Consider the following 17,350-nt stretch of genomic DNA (forward strand, 5'->3'; position numbering starts at 1 on the left):
AGATTCTAGTACTATCAGAAAGAGGACAGATGCAGCACTGTAGACTCTCGCAGCGGTGACCATGAAGGACAGCAGTGAAAGAAAATCCTTCCAGTGAGCAGAACTTTGAGGTGTACATTTTGGTGTCTACTGTGTATGAAGAGATAGGTTGCCAGAAATATGGATTTACACTGATTTAGGGCAGTTGCTATGGTTTGTTTGGATGGAACATGATTGGAAGTTTAGTGACACGGAAATCTGGGGAAGAAGTATTGGCATGGAACATTCAGAATGGGCCAACGCTATAAAGATATGTGTGTCCCATGTGACTGCTAATAAATGGCATCCACAGCAGAGAATGTTCTTAGTAATCAGGCAGACAAAATGACATTTTTGTCAGTACATCTTTTCTCCAGCCACTCCAGGGCTGGGTCAATGGATCCATGAATATATTGGCCATGGTGGCAGGGATGAAGGATACATATGATCTCAACAATGCGGAATTCTATATACTTAATTGAAAGGTGGAATTGCATACTGAAGACTCAGTTACAGGCTAATTGGAAGACTACACTCTGAAAGGATTGGTGTTGTCTTGCAGGTGCTATATGTTTTGAATTAGAACCACTATGTGATACTCTCACCCCCACACACAGAACACATGAGTATGGGAATCAAGGGTGGAAATGGGATGGCTCCTCTCACTATTATACCAAATAACACACTTGCAGGATTTTTGCTTGCTGTACCAAACTTGATTGAGCTCTGCTGGTTTGAAAGTCTAAGTCTTTAAGGTAAGAATCCTTCAATGGTTCCATTAAATTGGAAGATAAGAGTGCACATCGGTCGTTTTTAGCTCTTTATGCCACTTAACCAACAAACAGAAAAGGAGGTGCTCTAAGGGATAGAGTAATTGATCAAATTACAAAGGGGGAATTAAGGTTGCTACAAGGCAATGGAGGCAAGGAGAACTATGATTAGCACCCAGGAGATGCTCTGGGGTGCCTCTTAATGCTTCCATTCCTAATAGTGAGGGTTAATGGAGAACAATAACAACTTAAAAAAAGCAGGAAAATTAAGGACTGAGAACCTTCAGGAATGAAGGTTTGAGTCACTATACCAGGTCAAGAACCCAAATGAGCTGAAGATCTGGCTGAAGCAGTGAAAATATAGAATGAGTAGTTACTAGAAGAAAGTATAAATACCAGTCACATTCTCACTGAAGAGTGTGTGGGCATGGCTCACTGGGTGGAAGAAAATACACTGAGGTGTCATGCTGGTGGAACTTTCTGGGAATTCATCCTCTGAGGTCCAAGGGGAAGCCATCCAGAAGGAGTTTCCACACTTCAGAACACTCTGAAAAACCACCCTAGATGAAATCAGCAGTTATCATTAATGGGAGGTGCCTCACTGGAGGTACTCAGCTGTGAAGCTGCAGGCTGCTGGCTAGTGCTGGTGGCCTGCAGGAGCCAGATGCTAGAGAAGCCGTTCCCTTGGCAGGAGCTGGGATCTAGAGAAGCCACACACACTGCAGAACCACTGTGATAAAAGTACATCTGAACCAGGAACAGATATCCCTTTCTCCTCCGGGGTTCCTTCAGCTCCCTCTACTGACAAAGAATAACATTTGTGCCAACTGGCAAAGGAGAAACATCAACAGGGCCCATCTCCATTATCACAGAGCAGGTGATAAAGAGTGAATTTGTTATTGAGAGGAAATAAATTGAGAACTGGCTCAGTCTGGAATCAAAAGTGTATTTCACCCTGATGCTAAGTGTTAAGAAAGGGAATTTTTTCCCTCATTTTATCAGCAAAACCAACAGTAGCCTTCCTTTTTTGTTTTTAAAGGGTCTGGTATCAAAGCTAACTTAATTTAAGCATGAAGGTTGTCTCTGAGTATTGAAGTATTTCTTCATTACTGGATCTAGCTCAGTAATTTAAAATATGACAAAATAACAATATAGATAATTTCCTCAACTGAGTTAAGTTTTATCTACCTCATCAATTATTCTCTATGGATCTTCACATTTTCATTTTTCTGAGGAACCTAAATTATTCAAAACTGTGGTACCCAGGATTTTAGGAGAGGAATGGTGTTGATCAGTATTGAAATTAGGTGAAGGAGGTGAAAGAATTAAAGATAATTATAAATTCAAGCAGTACACATACACATATATATTTTCATTTTATGGTTTTGAAATGGTCTGTGGAAAATAATGTTTATGAGCATAATATTGTACATTAATACTTTCCACTTTAATTTGACTTAAAAGGAGAAAGCATGTTTGCAGGTTTTGCAAGTCACTATTATATATATGTATATATACACATATGTATGGTTATATCCATAATATATAAATTTAGTAATGGATTATTACAGATATGCTGCAATTTGATGTTTTTACGGCTTGTTTTATACTTAAAAAGGAGCCCAGAAGTAATTTTTTCCCACTGAAGAAAGAATTGTGTAAGCATTAATTTAATAGACGTGTAGAACTTCTGCCCAAACTTTGACTTCCACAAAATAAAGCTTTATTTTAAAGCACACTATTCCTTTGGCACTGGTAAAGAGAACAAACATGTAACTGCTGTCATTGTTAAATTCAGCTCAGCTAACTTAAGAGCTGTACAGCTCTCCATGTTGCACTAATAAATGCTTTTCAAAGTTACTGTCAGCCTTCTTTCATTTCCCCTTTGAGGTCTATGATAGCAGATAAAGTCTGTGTATCCTGTGAATTGTAGTAATTTTACCCTGACATCAAAGTGCTGTCATATTCCCAAATATAAAACTTGAAAATCTCAAGGAAATTCAAGGTTTCAAATAAATAAAAAGTTTTGACCAGCCTCTTTCAATTTATACTATAATCATAGAAGAATAAGTTCATAAAGGAAGGTTTGATCTGACTCCAGACCAAGATGGTGATATAGGAGGCTCCTGAATTTCCCTCAACCCACAGATGCACTGAATGTACGGTTACAACCCACAGATACACTGAATGTACAGGTAAAATTTCTTCCAAAAGAAAATTCAGAAACTAGCTGAGTGACTCTGATACATCAGATAACTGAGAAAATACCCACACTGAAATAGACAGGAAAGGCTGAGAGATACACTTACCATAAATCCCACCCCTGGCCCAGCACCACTCAATTGGGAGGGAAACCCCAACTCCATGCTTCTCCTGAAAAGCACAGAGTTTGGACAATACATCTAGCACCCCAACTTTTAAGGATCCCACTCAAGGAATGGACCTCCAAATCAACTAGCTTCAAAAGCCAGTGGGGCTAGCATTCACAAGTCCCATAGGACTATAGCAAACAGAGAAGCAGTTCCATGGAAATAGAAACCAAAAGAAAGCAGGAGTAACTATATTTACATCAGACAAAATAGACTTTAAGCCAAAAACTGTAACAAGTGACAAAAAAGGTAATTATGTAATGGAAAAGGGGTCAATTCATCCAGAGCAAATAACAACTGTAAATATTTATGCACCCAACATTGAAGCACCTAAACATATAAAGCAAATATTAACAGATCTGAAGGAAGAAATAGATAGCAATACAATAATAGCAGGGGATTTCAATACTGCTTTCAACAATAGATAGATCATCAAGACAGAAAATCAATAAGGAAACATTGGCCTGAAATGACACATTAGATGAGGTAGACCTAATAGATCTGTACAGAGCATTCCATCCAACAGCATAAGAATACACATTATTCTCAAGTACACATTGAACATTCTCCAAGTTAAATCATATGTTAGGTCACAAAACAAGTCTTAGTAAATTTAAAAAGCTTGGAATAATATCAGTTATATTTTCCAACCATAATGGTATGAAACTAGAAATCAGTTGCAAGAGGAAAACTGGAAAATTCACAAATATGTGTAGGTTAAACAACATGCTTCTGAAAAACCAGTGAGTCAAAGAAAAAAATCAAAAAATATGGTGAAACAAATGAAAATGGAAACACAACATATCAAAATTTATGGGATGCAGTGAAAGTAGTTCTAAGATGGAAGTTTAAAGTGATAAAACATCTAAATTAAGAAAAAAGAAGATCTCTAATAAACAACCGAACTTTACAACTTGATGAACTAGAAAGAGAACAAACTATGCCCATAGTTTGTAGAAGGAAGGAAATAATAAAGATCAGAGTGAAAATAAATGAAATATAGACTAAAAAGACAATAGAAAAAAATCAATGAAACTAAGAGCTGGTTTTTTGAAAAGATAAACAAAATTGACACACTTTTAGCTAGGCTAACTACCAAAAAAAGAGAGAAGACTCAAATAAATCAGAAATGAAAGAAGAGACACTCCAATTGATAACACAAAACAAGAAGGATCATAAGAAACTACTACGAATAATTATATGCCAACAAATTAGAAACCTAGAAGAAATGGGTAAATTCCTAGAAACATACACCCTACTAAAACTGAGTCATGCAGAAACAGAAAATCTAAACAGACCAATTACTAGCAAGAGGATTGAATTGATAATCAAAAACCTCCCAATAAAAAGAAAAAAAACCAGAACCAGATGGCTTCTATGGAGAATACTACCAAAGATTTAAAGAAGAATTAATACCAATCCTTCTCAACCGCTTTCAAAAAATAGAAGAGGAAGGAACACTGCCAAACTCATTTTACTAGGCCAGCATTACCCAGAAACCAAAACCAAACAAGTACAATACAAGAAAAGTATAAGCCAATATACCTGATGAACACAGATGCAAAATTCCTCAACAAAATATTAGCAAACTGAATTAACAGTACATTAAAAAAATCATACACCATGATCAAGTGGGATTTGTCGCTAGGAGGCAAAGATGGTTCATCATCCACAAACCAATTAATGTCATACACTACATTAACAAAATGAAGGATAAAAATCCTATGATAACAATAGATGCAGAAAAAGCATTTAACAAAATTCAATATCGTTTCATGATGAAAATCTCTTGCTGAGCTGGGTTTAGAGGGAATGTACCTCAATATAATAAAGACCATATATCACAAGTCCACAGCTGACATCATGCTTAGAAGGAAATATTAAAAGCTTTTTCTCTTAAATCAGGAATAAGACAAGGATCTCACTCTTGCCACTTTTATTCAACATAGTACTGGTAGTTCTAGCCAGAGCAATTAGGCAAGAAAAGGAAAAGAAAATACATCCAAATCAGAAAGGAAGAAGTAAAATTGCCTTTATTTGCAGATGACATGATATTATATATAGATAACCCTAAAGACTCCATCATAAAACTGTTAAAACAATAAACAATTTCAGTAAAGTGACAGATACAAAATCAATATACAAAAATCAGTTGCATTTCTATACACCAACAATGAATTATCAGAAAAAGAAATGAAGAAAACAATCCCATTTACAATAGTAGCAAAAACAAAAACAAAAAAAAATACTTGGAAGTAAATTTAACCAAGGAGGTAAAAGATCTGTACTGAAAACTATGACATTAACAAAAGCAATTGAAGAAGACACAAATAAATAGAAAGACATTCTGTGTTCATGGACTAGAATTCATATGTTAAAATTTCAGTGTTACTCAGTTATCTACAGGTTCAATGCAATCTTTATCAAAATTCCAATGGCATTTTTTACAGAAATACATGAACAATCTAAAATTTGTATGGAACCATGAAAGACCCTAAATAGCAAAGCAATCTTAAGAAAGAAGAACAAAGCTGGAGGCATCACACTTCTTGGTTTCAAACTATGTTACAAAACTAGAGTAATCAAAACAGTATGGTATTGGCATAAAAACAGACATATAGATCAATGGAACAGAATAGAGAGCACAGAAATAAACACATGCATATATGGTCAATTAATTTTTAACAAAGGCACCAAGAATACACAATGGGGAAAGGATAATCTCTTCAATAAATGGTGTTGGGAAAACTGGATATCCACATGCAAAAGAATGAAATTGGACCCTTAACTTACACTATGCAAAATATCAACTCAAAATGGATTAAAGACTTAAAGGTAGACCTGAAACTGTCAAATTCTTAGAAGAATACATAGAAGGTAAACTCCTTGACTTTGGTCTTGGCAATAATTTCTTGGATTTGACACCAAAAGCAAAGACATCAAAGGCAAATATAAACAAGTGGGATGCCATCAATTTAAAAAGCTTCTGCACAGCAAAGGAAAACATAACAAAATGAAACGACCACCTAAAAGTGGGAGAAAATATTTGCAAATCACATATCTGATAAGGGGTTAATATTCCAAATGCACAAGGAACTCATACAACTTAACAGCAAAAAAACAAAGAACTCAATTAAAAAACGGGCAAAGGGCCTGAATAGACAAAGAAGATATACAAATGGCCAACAGGTATATGAAAAAGTGCACAAAATCATTAATCATCAGGGAAATGCAAATAAAAACCACAATGAGATATCACTTCACAGCTTTTAGAATGGCTATTATCAAAAAAGAAGAGATAAGTGTTGGTGAAGATGGGGAGAAAAGTGAACCCTTGTGCACTGTTAATGGAAATGTAAATTAGTGCAGCCACAATGAAAAACAGTATGGAGGTTTCTCAAGAAATTAAAAATAGAACTTCCATATGATCCAGCAATGCCACTTCTGGGTATATATCCAAAGGAAAGATATCACTACCTTGAAGAGTCATCCGTACTCCCATGTCCATTGCAGCATTTTTCACAAAGTCCAAGGTGTGAAAACAACCTAAGTGTCCATCAACAGATGAATGGATCAAGAAAATGTGACATATATACAATCATGCACTGCATAACAACATTTTGGTCAATGACGAACCACATATATGACAATGGTCTCATAAGATTAGCACTATATATCCTAGCTGTGTAGCAGGCTATACCATCTAGATTTGTGTAAGTGCACTCTATGATGTTCACACAACAATGAAATCACCTAAGGATGCATTTCTCAGAACATATCCCTGAAGTTCAGCGATGCATGACTGTATACAATAGAATATTTTTCAGCCTTAAAAGTAAGGAAATCCTGCCCTTTGTGACAACATGGATGAACCTGGAGAGCATTTGGGTAAATGCAATAAGTCAGGCAAAAATAGACAAATACTGCGTGGTATCATTTATATGCAGAATCTAACAAAAAAGTCAAACTCATAGAGAAGAAAGAAGAATGTGGTCACCAGGGACTGAGGCGTGGGGGAAATAGAGAGAGGCTGGTAAAAGGCACAGACTTTCTGTTATAAGATGAATGAAGTCTGAGGATCTAATATATAACATAATGACTATAGTTCATAACACTATATTTTATAGTTGAAATTTGCTAAGCGAGTAGAACTTACGTGTTCTCATCAAAAAAAATAGGCAAATATGTAAGGTGATGGATACATTAATTTATTTGATGGTGAGAATCTTTTCACAATGTGTATGTATGTCAAATCATCACATTGTGCACTTTAACTATATTACAATTTTGTCAATTATACCTCAATAAAGCTGAAAAAAAAAAGGATAAGTTCATGTTTGTAGAACCCAATTTAAGGTAGTATATTTTCCTACACATGAATTCTACTTCAAGTCTGATGTTCATGGTGTTATGAATTTATAATTATAATATTAAGAAGCTACACATTTTATGAGTGTACAGTTTTTTCATGCTATTTTGACTCACTTGATTTGCTATTCTGCATCTGTTAGAGTAACTCCAAGCTATAAAAGTCATCTTATACGCCAATTTTGAATAGAAGAAATAATTAGCCCTGTAAAATATAAAATAATATGCTGTAGCAGATCTTTAAGTCATACAATATCTTGGTAAATTTAAATACGATGTGATTTTGTACCAGTTATGACCCCTGCCATACAGGGTAGCTTCAATCCCAACCCTGTCCTTAACTGCACTCAGGTGATGGAAAGATTGTGAAATATATTTTCTGCAGTCCCTTCCCAGTAGAGCTCTGCCTTAGATTCCACTGTTAAGAGGTACTTAGGTGAGATTTGGAAGACATTGGTTGCAGACTAACCCCGAATAAACACATCTTCCTCCTTCATGTTGCATTTTCATTCTCTAGCTTCAGATATGTAGACAGCTCTGAGTTCCCGGGTAGTCTCCTGAAGCTGTCTGATCTGGAGGTAATATCCCTCCTTGACTTCTGTTTCTCTAGCACTTGCAACAATTTTGTAAGCACTTATTTCTCTGTATTTCTGCTGGAAATATCTACAGTTATTTTTGTTTTCCTTATTGAACTTTGATAAACAATGTGTTTTATTTATAATTTTTAAGTATGTACAAATGAATTATGTACAGTGAAATACTGGAGTCAGCATAAAGTGCTTTTAAAAATGTTTTCTCTTATTTACTTATTTATTTTTCTGAGTGCTTGTTTTTCAACAATTGCCAGCAGCCCACTGGGTATGTGTTTATCAAATTATCTTTTTTGAAATTTGCTTGCTCTTGATTTGACTTATATCAAGGCTCCATCTGAATAGTACTTGTATGGTAACATCCCAATTCTATTATAATATTTAAAATATTATTTATGTATTACCCAGAAAATCCTATACCAAACTATTTATTTCATAATCAGTTAAAAATTATCACTGAATCTTCAATGCCTTATACAGAATTATATCCATAAGTCAATATTGCCAGTTTTGCTTTTTTAAATTTTCTCTCAGAAATGCAATCTTAACTTATCTTTACAGAGGAATAGTTTTATATTTTATTTGACATTAAATTTTAATGATCTGATTAATAGCATTGATAAACTCATTGATGTGTTTGAGAAATTAAATTGCTGATTGACTATAATTTTTTCAGATACAATAAATTTGTCATTGGCAATCTATTTGAAGGGTTTTTAAAAAGCCTGTTTATTTCTTTGAATATCTTTTTAACAAAGCCTCCTTGGATACTTTGCATTCTTTTCAATCCCCAAAATGTGTTAAAACACAAAACGATAGTTTAAAAAAAAACAAAAGTGAGCACAATTCCTACACAGAACAGGTATTAGTCTGTCAAACAATCCACCAAACTGTGACAATAATTAGTTGGAGGAATCATTTCTATTGGATAGAAATCTGATTCTCACATAAGTTTATATTTCGCAGCTACAGAAACCTGGTTAAAAGTGATTCATATCATCCTTTGTACACCCTGTGGAACTTTTCCCAAGGTCATGCTAATGTGGAATGTATTGATTTGTTATTTAACAGTTCAGTCGGTGGTCTGTCTAGTTTCTCCACATATGGAACTTGAAAATAAAGCAATGTTTATATGAATTAAGTAGATTCAGGTATGCCTGAAAGATTTCAAAATAGCTCCTTAATGTAGCTTCATGACCAGTATCACTGATATTTCTAAGAGTCTGCTACCTGTGGTGCAAAGAAATGAATATCCACCAAAGTTATCTGAAAAATCCAATTTTATATAAGTTGCTATAATGCCATGCCTGATAAACAACTGACTAAAAATCAACTACCTAAAATATTCTTGAGTGTCTCCTGACATCATACAATTTCTAAAGCCTATTTCTTCCATAAAGATTACTTTTGTAAAAGTACGCTTTTTTCTGTAAAACAAATTGCAAACATTTTTACCTTAGAGTAAGAAATATTCATCAGAGTTGTCTAGCTTTTCAAAGCCTAGCACAGTGCCTAGACAAGCAGTTGTTTGTTTCCAAAGACACTGTTGAACAAGATTGGTATTAGAAGGGACACTTAAAGAGGTCTTCTCACTGCCCACCTTCAGTGTGGCTTACGCACATCACTTTAGCGCAACAAAGTTCTTGTTGCCAATGCTGCTGCTCATAGCTCTCTTGGTGATAGACAACCTCTGCAGAGGTAGTATAGAAACGATGTTTTTTTTTCATGTGGCATGTGAGTGGTTTTTAAAAACGATTTCCTGGCTCACCTTTAGTGACACCAACTTTATCCTTTGCCTTAGTTCTTGATCTGGGGATTCAGTCCCGGGGCCCCCACATCCCAGCGGACACTTTGCTTAGACTTGGAGTTTCTCATTTGTGAAATTATTTTTCAAGGTAAACCAATAAAACTTGATATTTGATCGAATGCAGGCAAGACGAGGAAAAGGGAGGTTTTAAGAAGGGTGCCCATATTTCTGATGTGAGAAAATGGATGAATTTTGATGCCATTTACTGAGATAGTTATTGATAGATAATAATCAGAGACATGTGTATGTGGGGAAAAGGGAGGTGAGAGGAAGGCCCAGAATATACTTATTCATAGTTTATGAAAACTCTGAGTTTATGGTAATTACAAGATACTGAATTGGAAAACTGACACAAGGATTTGAAAGATAACAGCCCTGGGCTGTTTAAGTTCCTTTACATCTGCCTTTGATGAAATACAACACTATTCCAGATAGCATAGGGCAGAGGGAAATATGAAGTTATATTTTCTTCTTGAATATGCTTATAATCATTTACTTCAAGAGTGGACTCATATAATCAGATGTGAGAATTAGGGCATAAATTTTTGGTTGACTAAAGAGAGAATAATCCCAATCCACTTTTCCCCTACGAGCCTCCTGTTATAGAAGCTGAAAATGCCAGCTATGTGTCAGCTCAGCCTCTGTTGCAGCCAAGTATAGACATTTAAATGAATTCTGGTGAATAAGAATCAGGGGGCTTCTAAAACAAAATTTAACTTTTGGTCTTTAATAAATGGGACAAACGAGATACTAGAAAACTGGAGAGCTTTTCCCCCCTATTTCTGCCATTCATGACCTTGATTTCAACCTTAGAAGATAGCACAGTCACTGTAGGTACATGTGAGCAAAAACAGGAAGATGAAAAATCAACATGCTAAGGTAAGTAGAGCAAAAGTCATCATCATCATCATCATCACTGAGCTAAATTTTCTGTTATTCCATTGAGTTCTGGACTCTGTAAATCTGACCTTCTTAAGAACCATAAATGCATTTAAACAAATGTTGGTTTGTTTACCTGATATTTATAGCTGAAGGAATTTTTAATGTAAACAGGATTTAGCTGTCAACGGAAAATATTTTGTGATGAAATTAATTTCATATTACCATTGTTTATATTTTAATTCTATAGCAGATTATCAATTTTAGATTTTACACAGCATTGCCAAAATATATTCTTTATAGTAATAATATTTTGTAATCTTTTGACCTAGCACATAATTTGATATAATGTTCTTAAAAATGACATACTCAAATATGTGTTGATGGTAATTATTGTAAGACCTGTGATCTATTTACATAATTACTTCTTGTACAACCAAAGTAAAGTAAGTAAATAATTCCTTGCTTCATAAAATAAAGTTTAACTAAGAATATATAAGAATATGACGGTAGATTTAAAAAAATGTAAATTTAAAAAGATCTTAAAATTTATAACTTTATATATGTATTTATTTATTATTAAAAAATATATATTTCCAGATTAAAATGGTTCAGTGAGTTTATGCTTTGATAAATGACTCTTCTCTACCACGTGAGAGATAAAATCTATAAAGATAGCACTATGAATTTATAACTGTGCTCAAATACAGCGTAGCTATATATTTTTTTATAAATATATTATATATATATATCTATGTGTGTGTGTGTGTATATATATATATATATATATATATATATTTTTTTTTTTTTTTTTTTTTTACCAGAAATTGAGTCAGCTAAAGCCGTGTACCTGCCATTCTCCAGACCTGGAACTTGCAGCAGGGGTGGACCTCTGTGGAGCTCTGCATGTGATCAACTGATGTTTCAGTCTAGGGATTGGCCTCAGCTCAACGGCCACTCAGGGCTGGGACATCCCTCTGCACTCTCACAGGACTGGGACATCCCTCTGCAGTCTCCCCTGCCAACTCCTTTTCTTGGCAAAAATAAAGCTCTGAAAAACTCCTGCCAAATTATAAAATCTCTACAATCTCTAGAAAATAGAGGATTAGTGAGTGGAGGGCCAGGTCCAACCTTATAATCAGGAGCTGAGTCCATCAGTCAGTTGTTTCTGTGACTGGATCGGCAACATCACAAACTTCACCACATCAGCACAAATCAACAACTTCCAACTGTCAACACAGAGAAGAGAGAGAGAGAGAGAGAGTGAGAGAGAGAGAGAAAGCTTCTCACGCAAAATAAGACTTTAAACTAAAGTCCCAAAACATATTAAAAACTTATAAGCTAAGATTTATAGGCAACAAAATTTTAAAAACTACCTCTTGATAACAATGATTTAAGTGAATAATCTCCTGAAAACTATAATATATGTGTATAGGATGTTTAACGATATCAAAAATTATAAAACAAAACAAATATTAATATGGAAAGATTATGAAGAGATTTGGTCTGAAATATTTAAAATTTAAAAGTTAGTTATTAAAAATAAAAAATTATAAGTAAACTGCACAAAATCTAAGCTGAACATATTGAAAATAAAATCAGTAAATTGTATATTTCTACTGACAAATTCATTCCAAATGCAATCTAGAGAGAGAAAAAAATTTACTGAAGAAAAATGTGAAACTATAGATAAACACTGAGAAAATTAAATCTAAAAACTCAATGTTAAAATCTGGATTGAAATTTGTTGATATTTTATGCTTATATAATCTTATAAACATTATATTATTCATATATATTCTTTTGTAATATTAAACTTTGGTCACACCATGTGCATTCCAGTAAGTGAAATGTACATTTCAATAAGTGAAAAAAATGCTTCATTTTTTAGCTATATTAAATTCATTTGTTGGCTAAGTATTAAACAATCAATTTAGCCTTAAAGAACTTTTAAATTATGTTATTTCTATGATTATAACAGGAATGGTACAAAAGGATTTCTACAAATAGTATTGAGCAATCTTTTAATTTTTTTACAATAGATTCATAAAATTTGGGTCAAAACCATAATTAAATCAATGATTTTTCACTTAGAATAAATTTCTAAAATTGAGTCAAATTGTACAATTCAACTTAGTAAATATCTCCATACTAGTCTCCAGAAAGTCTGCTGTTGTGAAGTTTACATCACATAATACATCTAAACAACTCAGGATTTTGCTTTATATATAATAAGTGAATTATCATTTCCATTTAAAATTATCAGTGACAGTACTACATTGTCTTATAATTTAGAAATGCAAAAAATCATCTCTTACTTAGCTCACTATTCACTGAATATTTGGAAATTGGCACTTTGGGGCAGCAAAAAGCTTAAATAAAAATAAAAGTTCACTCCCCAAACGAAATATTAACGGACTATCAGCTCTTGCTCCAGTGCCCATCATCTTTTCTCAATTGAATCAACTTATTGCCTTCCCCTTGCAGGCTAAAAACCTTTTTGCTCTGTTCAAACATCAGGTGAATAACGTGAAAAATTAGGAGGTTAAGTCAAACAAAGACATGTAAGAACTCCAGAATTCAATTGGGTTGTATTCTACTCTCCATTAAGAAGAGTTCAGCAGTCCTAAGATATGTGTGAAAAAAAAATGCATGAAGATATTTTAATCTACTGCCTTTTTTTTTAATGCAGTAAAAGTCAAAGAAATAAATTCTAAAAGTGGTCAAATTTGGTGGGAGTTTGCAGAATTCAATGGATAGGCTGAGGAGTTAGTGAATGTGTAAAGCTTGAATCCAAGAGCATATTCCATGTGAAATGCTCATTTTAAAATTATGAAGTCATTAATGAAACAACTTTCAATAGTGATCAGCTTGTCTCATTGTGGTCACCAACAAAAATCAAGTTATTACCTAAGTTAAAATCTTTGGTTATGGTCTTCCAGTTCCCACCAAGATGATGTATCCCTACTCCTTAATGTCTTTGCTTTCACAACTAAAGATCCCTAGACGTAACCAAACAAGTATTGGAAGTCTCTGTAAGGTGGCAAGAAGAAGATGGACTGCGTAGGGACCTCAGGACTTGAAGAATGACTTGATGATAGTTCTCTGGATTTCTTTATGGCCTCCCATATGGATGAGACAGGTTTCCACAGAAGCCTCCAGCCAGGAACTGCCAACGAGTACAGACCAAAAAAAGTTCCCAGCAAAGCCTGCTCCCCTAGTCAAAGGATCAGGAAGTGAGTGGCCTAACAGAACATAAAATCTTTATGGCAATACCTACTCTACTCCAGCCAAACATCAGTGGAAACATTTCCCTCCCCCTATGGTTTCAAATGGGTCAGCATAAGTTGCTGATCTTCCACCTCACTCCCAGCCCCCATCCCGGGGATTCATATGGTGCACTCCAATTCTCTGGCTGGGTGGTGTTGGCAGGACTCAGTGCGAAGCTGATCTTCTGCCCTCCTTTGATGGAACTAGGCAGTTCTCTGATTCCCCAGCCTGGGTATTGTTAGTGGGGACCAGCAGTAAAAAGATTCAACAAGGTGGTGTCAGTGGGAGTTAGTCAGCACTCCACTGTTCCCCTTCAGTGGAGCACTGAGCTTCTGTCCTCATCCAGAATCAACAAGATTGAACAAATGTTCAGTTGGTGCTTGCCTTCTCCTTTCCCCTAGCATCAGTGATGCTCAGTAGGGAGCTGAGCCTCTACCACTACCTGGCATCAAAGAGAGGGAATGAGATGACGCTATGTGAGCTAGTCGTCAGTCAGCTTCTCCTTCCTCTCTATGCTGATGCCAGAGGGAGCCAGTGAGTTCCCCCTCTCTGCCATCAGTGGGACTTGGGGATGGCTGACCTTAATAACCCCACTAGGAGATGGGGGGCATCAATGCTCCACCTTCTACAGCAAGCTACCAGCAAGGACCGAAGAGGGAAAGCTATACTTCTGCTCCACTGTAGGGAAATGTTTAAGAGAATCAAAAAGCATAGTGTTAATATTTTTGTAAAGAAATCCACCAATTTGAATACATATTTGTAAAGATTCAGGAAATATGGACTAGTATTTTAAGTCTGGTAAGTCTAACTTAAAATTAAAAAAAATACACAAATACAGTTAAGTTACCATTCTACTAAGCTTATATGCAGGATTGGAAAGTCAACTCCTGTATTTATAAACTTAAGTTATTTGATATAATAGAATTTTTAGGTTCTTGGAAGTTCCCTCAGTCCAATCACTGAAGTCTTTAAAAACTAAATCAACACTTTAAAATGACAAATGCATTTTTAAAATGATTAAATGTATTTATTTACCTAAGTTTAAAAGCGGGACTAATTATTAATCAAAGATCCTTAAAAGTGATCATTCAAATTTTCCAGTATAGAGTAAGCAATGAGCTTAAAAGAATAAGGAGGAATTAAATGTTCATATTTCCAAGTAAACTATTAACTTTTAAAGCTGAATGAAAATATGAGTAGTCTTAATTTAAATCAAGGTCAACCAATTCCAACAAATGACACTGCAGGACGTATCTCAAGTGTTTCTTCCCTATCTTCACTCTCTCTGTTGGCAGACAGCATACTTTCTGAGAGGCAGAATTTATTTCCAGATTGCACCTGAGTAGTTCCATAGGCCCAGAAACTCTTCTCCTTAGTTCTGATAAGAACTATGAACAAGAAGAGAACCACAAGCACATGTGTGTATCCTTCAATGTTATCTTTCAAATTCTGTCTAACCTTTGCCAGTCTCCTTGTTTGGAGAATAAAATCTCATTATGTGTCACATTTGTGTGTAATAATATTTTTGTTGATAAGAAAACTTGGCAGCTACAATTTATTGAGCCAGGCATGTAATATCCCTTTATACTTAGTATCTATTTTAACATTTAAAACAACCAGGCATAATACATATTAAGCCCCCTTTTATTGTCAAAAAAAATTGACATTTAGAATAAATAAATTGTCAAGTTCATATTTCTAGTATTGACAAAGCTAAGTTTTTCATTTCTAACATCTCTGTCCTTATTTACCACACAGCAACCATTATCCTTCTTGTAATGTATAGACATGTGTTGTGCAGTTATTGATAATTCCCAGTTATATAGCAAATGTTCAATTTTTTTTCTTTAATATTCTATTTCAATGAAATAACTAGGTATTCTTTTTAAAAATTTCTGAAATTAAGACTTACGTCCTGCCTTAAACACCAGAAGGGAGTCAATCTAAAGGTCTTCTCTAATGCAATTACTTTCATCCCAGGATCAATTCTCCACTGGGACTGGCCTCCCTCTCTCATTTTCCCTTTCCCCAGTCCAGAATCCATTCAGACTTTGCTCTTAAGGAGTTAAAATTGGAATGAAGTCATTATATCTATGTTGGGGCCATCTTCTTTGGGAATTTGGTCTAAGCAGATCATTTGTAGACAATGACTCATGTAGGGCATAAAGACTATGCCCTGGGGCTTTTAACCCAGGATTAGACATTATCTATAAAGTAGACCATTAAAGGCAAACAATTCAAAGAGCCAAAATTCTGTCTGCTTTCTTATGAAAAGAAATATAGATACAATTAGGCATTTTGGATGATCTTTAAGTTCTTTTGTACTGACCTGAAAATTTTTAAAGAAACTAATAAAAAAAAAAATCAAGATGTAAAGCAAAAGGAATGATGTAAGCCCAGGTTTGCAGATTTTTTAAAAGTAAAAACAACACAAAATGTAAACAAATCTTGTAGTTTTGTTAAAATTCTCAATAATGAAAAAATCTAAACAATTAGATCAGAATTATTATCATTCTTTCTTTTGTAATTCCAATTCTTATGGAATTCTATCTTTAAATATTATCTAAAAAGAAACGAAATAAATAAATAAAACAAAACAAAGGAACCTAACTTTGTGGTTAGAAATAAGACTTGAGCCAACACTGATGACCTAGTGGTTAAAGTTCAGCGTGCTCCGCTTCGGCGTCCTGGGTTTGGTTCCCGGGTGTGGAACCTCATCACTCGTCTGTCAGTAGCCATACTGTGGTGGTGGCTCACAGAGAAGGACTAGAAAGACCTACAACCTATATTCAACCACGTACTGGGGCATTAGGGAGGAAACAAAAAAAAGAGGGAGATTGGCAACAGATGTTAGCTCAGGGCAAATCCTTACCAGCAAAAAGAAAAAAAAAAAGAAACAAGACTCTATAAAGAAAATTTATTTTTTTTGTTTATTCATAACAAGGATTTTTCATATTCAACTTATATTGTTTTATGTGTCAAAAATCATATTCTTTCTCCTATATTCAAAATTTAAGTTACATATTTTGCTTCATATACCAGCAATCAATTATAAAATAAAATAATTTATATCATAAACTATATTAATGAATAAAAAATAAAAAACATTTAATATGTTCTTCATAAAGGAAGTATATATAGCCTATAAGAGCAAGGTCATCCCGCTATTTTTGTACCAAATATATGTTTTTTAGACTTTGAAACTCTCTTCTTTCCAGGATGCAAGAAAAAGATCAAATAATCAATATATTTCTGATAGTAATCTTTCCTTTTTTTTTG

At 34.4% G+C, this 17,350-nt stretch overlaps 1 long non-coding RNA gene across 1 annotated transcript in view; it reads right to left on the reverse strand.

The window, feature by feature from the left end:
* The window catches only part of LOC147915218 (uncharacterized), a 179,511-nt gene that overhangs the window by 125,895 nt on the left and 36,266 nt on the right, over positions 1 to 17,350 (reverse strand). Inside the window, exon 3 of the long non-coding RNA XR_015554402.1 lies at positions 11,933 to 12,030. This is a non-coding gene — a long non-coding RNA (uncharacterized LOC147915218). The remainder of the gene's footprint in view (positions 1 to 11,932; positions 12,031 to 17,350) is intronic.

The sequence above is a fragment of the Ceratotherium simum genome, chromosome 15 (assembly GCF_057802395.1).
Source record: "Ceratotherium simum simum isolate JZ-2026a chromosome 15, ASM5780239v1, whole genome shotgun sequence".
In the NCBI taxonomy this organism is placed as follows: domain Eukaryota; kingdom Metazoa; phylum Chordata; class Mammalia; order Perissodactyla; family Rhinocerotidae; genus Ceratotherium; species Ceratotherium simum.